The sequence below is a fragment of the Triticum aestivum genome, chromosome 5D (assembly GCF_018294505.1).
Source record: "Triticum aestivum cultivar Chinese Spring chromosome 5D, IWGSC CS RefSeq v2.1, whole genome shotgun sequence".
NCBI classification, from domain to species: Eukaryota; Viridiplantae; Streptophyta; class Magnoliopsida; order Poales; family Poaceae; genus Triticum; species Triticum aestivum.
The window spans coordinates 43179003-43185129 of record NC_057808.1 but is presented as its reverse complement, the minus strand read 5'-3'; positions in this window follow the sequence as shown (position 1 = coordinate 43185129).

Here is a 6127-nt window from a genome sequence, read left to right as displayed (position 1 = left end):
CCTAGAATTCATAGTTGAAGCCAACCTCAAGCACTAGTGAATTATGAGATGGAGTTGTCAGTCACACGGTCAAAATGAAAAGTGGTATAAAACCAAGGAAGAAAATCTTCGCCATAATGGTTAGGATAGGGTTGGGCTAGAATTAAAACTTTAAATTCATGAGTTAAACGAGTAGCTTGTGATTCGGCTCGAACTCGATGGCTAACGAGTAAGAGTTGAGCTTTATATATTACTCCACCCTTCATCTTTGGGGAAAATCTCAACACAACTCACAAGTAGCACCCATCGAGTGTTCTTCACTTTGTATTTGCGTGAAAGATGATGTACGTGGTGCGGACTAATACTTCACAACATCTTCCTTTGGTTTTGTCTCATCTACTGCAGGAATTCGCGCATGTGTTCCCCGACAAGCTACCCCTGGGCCTACCTCCTTTGCGCGGAATTGAATGCCGCATCGACCTCATTCCCGGTGCACCCCTCACGAACAAGGCACCTTACTGTGTCAACCCCGACGAGACCAAATAGATTCAAAGGCTAGTGCAACACCTCATAGAAACATGTATGTACGCAAGAGTTTAAGTCCATGTGATGTTCCGGTCATACTTGTGCCCAAGAAAGATGGTATAGTTATCGCACGTGTTTTGATTGTCGTCCCATTAATGCTATCATTGTTCGTTATCGTCACCCAAGTCCACGCCTAGATGACATGCTAGGTGAACTTAGTGGAGCCACCATTTTAAAAAAATTGACCTTAAAAGTGGCTACTATCAAATTCGCATGCAAGAAGGTGATGAATGAAAACGGCTTTCAAAAAAAATTGGTCTATATGAATGGTTGGTCATGCCTATAGGATTATCTCAAGCGCCTGCACTTTTATGAGAGTCATGCACTATGTTCTTCGGAAACTCATTGGCATTTCTGTTGTGATATACTTTTAGATATACTTGTCTTTAGTCAATCTCTTGAAGATCATATCACCCATCTTAGAAAAGTATTGCAAATTCTTAGAAATGAGCGACTTTATGTGAACATGGAAAAATGCACTTTTGGTGTTGATAAGCTTGTTTTCTTGGGTTTTGTCATCCGCTCTAAGGGTGTTGAAGTTGACGATTCTAAAGCTGATGTTACAAAAACTTGGCCACAACTAACCAACTTAGCTTAAGCGCGTAGTTTCCTTGGTCTAGCCGGATTTTATCGCCGCTTTGTTAAAGACTTTAGCACTATTGCTTCACCATTACATGCTTTGAGTAAAAAGAACATACCATTTTTTTGGAACCCTGCCAAGATATCGCATTTCATGAGCTAAAATCTTTGCTTACACATGCCCCAATTCTTGGATTACCAAATTTTGAGAAACCTTTGAAGTGCATTGTTATGCAAGTGGTAATGGCATAGGTGGCGTATTGATGCAAGAAAAGCGCCAATTGCATATTTTAGTGAGAAACTTTCCGGGGCGCAACTTAATTACCTCATCTATGATAAAGAATTATATGCTTTGGTTCGAGCCTAGCATGTTTGGGAGCATTACCTTTGACCATGTGAGTTTTTCATACACGACGACCATGAGACGCTTAAATACCTTAAAGGTCAAACCAAGTTGAATAAAAGGCATGCCAAATGGAGTGAACTCTTGAGTCTTTTCCTTATGTCATTAAGTACATTAGTAGAACGCCCGTGCGTTGCCACGGGCTTTTGATTTATTTCTTTCGATTACACCTACAAATACAATTCATATCAAATTTCACATGTAAACTTTTTTCTTCTAATTATGCATATAATTTATATCATATTTCGCAGTATAGAAAGAGATGGCCTGCAATATTTGAAATAATTGAAATTCACTTCACCTGCAATGTAAAATCGATGATGTATTCATAGATAGAAATGATCCAGATAATTACAAACTACGATCTAGTTGATGCACTTAAGATACGCTTGTACAAGGCAAGGAATATTGTCTTTAGCTTCATTTGCACACTACTTCAGCAAGTACAATACAAACTTATTTCTCAACTCATAACCATTGTGCACAAGCAATATATATGGTTAGTACTCCCAATCCCCTTCCACCTCCATCAACACGCACTTTGAATTTCAAACACGTAACGATGGGCTTATGCTGTATTTCATAGCAAAGTTCTCTCTTTCTCTCACTGTAATATTTGATTGTTCCATGCTATAATTTTTTACTAATATTTCATAGCAAAATTAAGGTGATTGATACGTCTCCAACGTATCTATAATTTTTGATTGTTCCATGCTATTACATTATCCATCTAGAATATTTTATATGCATTTATGTGCTATTTTATATGATTTTTGGGACTAACCTATTAACCTAGAGCCCAGTGCCAGTTTCTGTTTTTTCCTTATTTTTGAGTATTGCAGAAAAGGAATACCAAACGGAGTCCAATTGACCTGAAACTAGACGGAGATTATTTTTTGACCAAAAGAAGCCCACGGAGTATCGGAGATGGGCCAGAAGAGTCCCGAGGCACCCAAGAGGGTGGGGCGCGCGCCCCCTACCTCGTGGCCGCCTCGGAGACCCCCCTGACTTGTTCCCGACGCCAAAACCTCTTATATATACAGAAACCCCCAAAACATAACATAGATCGGGAGTTCCGTCGCCGCAAGCCTCTGTAGCCACCAAAAACCAATCGGGACCCTGTTCCGGCACCCTGCCGGAGGGGGGATCCATCACCGGTGGCCATCTTCATCATCCCGGCGCTCTCCATGACGAGTAGGGAGTAGTTCACCATCGGGGCTGAGGGTATGTACCAGTAGCTATGTGTTTGATCTCTCTCTCTCTCTCTCTCTCTCTCTCTTGTGTTCTTGATTTGGCACGATCTTGATGTATCGCGAGCTTTGCTATTATAGTTGGATCTTATGATGTTTCTCCCCCTCTACTCTCTTGTAATGGATTGAGTTTTCCCTTTGAAGTTCTCTTATCGGATTGAGTCTTTAAGGATTTGAGAACACTTGATGTATGTCTTGCATGTGCTTATCTATGATGACAATGGGATATTCACGTGATCTACTTGATGTATGTTTTGGTGATCAACTTGCGGGTTCCGTAACATTGTGAACTTATGCATAGGGGTTGGCACACGTTTTTGTCTTGACTCTCCGGTAGAAACTTTGGGCACTCTTTGAAGTTCTTTGTGTGGTTGAATAGATGAATCTGAGATTGTGTGATGCATATCGTATAATCATACCCACGGATACTTAAGGTGACATTGGAGTATCTAGGTGACATTAGGGTTTTGGTTGATTTGTGTCTTAAGGTGTTATTCTAGTACGAACTCTATGATAGATCGAACGAAAAGAATAGCTTCGTGTTATTTTACTACGGACTCTTGAATAGATCGATCAGAAAGAATAACTTTCAGGTGGTTTCGTACCCTACAATAATCTCTTCATTTGTTCTCCGCTATTAGTGACTTTGGAGTGACTCTTTGTTGCATGTTGAGGGATAGTTATATGATCCAATTATGTTATTATTGTTGAGAGAATTTGCACTAGTGAAAGTATGAATCATAGGCCTTGTTTCAAAGCATTGCAATACCATTTACGCTCACTTTTATTATTAGTTACCTTGCTGTTTTTATTTTTTCAGATTACAAAAACCTTTATCTACCATCCATATTGCACTTGTATCACCATCCTTCGCCGAACTAGTGCACCTATACAATTTACCATTGTATTGGGTGTGTTGGGGACACAAGAGACTCTTTGTTATTTGGTTGCAGGGTTGTTTGAGAGAGACCATCTTCAATCTATGCCTCCCACGGATTGATAAACCTTAGGTCATCTACTTGAGGAAAATTTGCTACTGTCCTACAAACCTCTGCACTTGGAGGCCCAACAACGTCTACAAGAAGAAGGTTGTGTAGTAGACATCAAGCAGTTTCTGGCCCCGTTGCCGGGGAGGTGAGTGCTTGAAGGTATATCTTTAGATCTTGCAATTGAATCTTTTAGTTTCTTGTTTTATCACTAGTTTAGTTTATAAAAGAAAACTACAAAAAAATGGAATTGAGGGTGCCTCATATGCTTCATCTTTTTAATGTCTTTCATGAAAATAAGGATTTCGATAATTGTGCCAAAGTGTTAGAAGAAGAATGCATTAGAATGTTTGGCACTAAATCTTTGAATGATGAGCATGATTGCAATGTTGTTAGTATGAATTCTTTGAATATCAATGATGATTGTACTAGTCATGATGAAAATGTCTCTTATAAGCATGCCAACTTTTGTGGAATACATAGAGCTTGCAAGTACACACCAAATAGGGAAGATATATTTTGCAAGAGGCATAAGTATTTGGAAACTAAATGGTTGCAAGAAAGGCTAGATGATTGTGCTGAAAGATTCAATATTTATCGCCATCCTTGTGAACTTTGCAATGAATATGGTCATTTAAAGCTCCAATGCTATTTGTTTCATGATCAAATCGTGTCCAAAAATTGTGATAACTTGATTACCCTTGAGCATCATAAAGAGCTTAGTCTTTTTTTGGGGTATGAAGAAATGAAACATATAACTGTGGGTATTCCAAAATTTAATCTTGATAGATTTCTTGATTTTGATCTAGAAGAAATTTTTATGTATTGTGCAGTGAATTGCATTGAAAATCCTTATATTTCCATTACATAAAAAAAAATAGAAGATGAAGAGAATACTAATGAAAGGGAAGAGACTTCCCAATATCCTCCTATTATTTCTTATGATGAATCAGGTAACGAGGAGGAGCTTTCTATTCAACCAATCTCATCAATAAGGAGCTCAAAAAAGAGGGTTAAACCCACACATGATGTGAAGAAGAAAAAGAAAATACGGAGAAGCAAAGGTAGAAAGGTATCCCTCCCAAATGATGTTGCTCCTATTACTCATTGTGATGATGATAATTGCTATACTACTGGTGCTATCCATACTATTAATGATGAGAGTGATTATGCTTATGATATGAAAAGGCCCAAGCTTGGAGATGCTATGTTTGATGAGAATGACATGTTTGAGAATATATTTGCTGCAATTAATGTTTGTCCCAAGCTTGGGGATGCTATGTTTAATGAAGATGATATTTTTAGCCTCCCAAGTTTTGATGAGCAAATTTATTATGATGATAGCATGCCTCCTATTTATGATGATTATATTGATGAAAGTGGGTTTCGAAGAGTGTCAACTTTAGGAAGTAATGATCCCACTATTTTGGAGGATGTTGAATCTTATTGTGATAAATATGAAAGTGGATTTGGAGAGGTCATGACTTTATTTAGTGATGATTCCACTATCTTGGAAGAGGTTTCAATCGATTATGATGAGAACAAAGTTGCTACTTATGATAATTATTGTGATGATACGTATGCTATAAAAAGTAGTGATGATTATATTTATAAAACTTGTCATGATTATGATTACCCTTTTTCTGAACTTTATTCTTTCAATGTGGAAACAATTTATAGTATTCAAGTTTCTTATGACACTCCCACTATTCCAAGTTTCTTGTTTGACAATAAAATTATCAAACTCATCTAAGCATTGGCTAGCAGACTTATAACGAGGAATATCACCTTCATCAAATCTATAGAGAGAATTTACCTTTACTACCCATGTCAGGTTATCAAGAGCATGTGTTTCTTCAATGGGTGATGAATTAAGACCATGTATTTCTTCAACAGGAGGTAAATTCTTAACATCTTCAGCTTTAATACCTTTTTCCTTCATAGATTTCTTTGCCTCTTGCATATCTTCAGGACTGAGAAATAGAATACCCCTTTTCTTCGGAGTTGGCTTAGGAGTTGGTTCAGGAAGTGTCCAATTATTTTCATCTGTCAACATATTATTCAATAGAATTCCAGCTTCATCAACTGTTCTTGTCCTGAAAACACAACCAGCACAACTATCCAGGTGGTCTCTGGAAGTATCGGTTAGTCCATTATAAAAGATATCAAGTATTTCATTTTTCTTAAGAGGATTATCAGGCAAAGCATTAAGTAATTGGAGAAGCCTCCCCCAAGCTTGTGGGAGACTCTCTTCTTCAATTTGCACAAAATTATATATTTCCCTTAAGGCAGCCTGTTTCTTATGAGCAGGGAAATATTTAGCAGAGAAGTAATAAATCATGTCC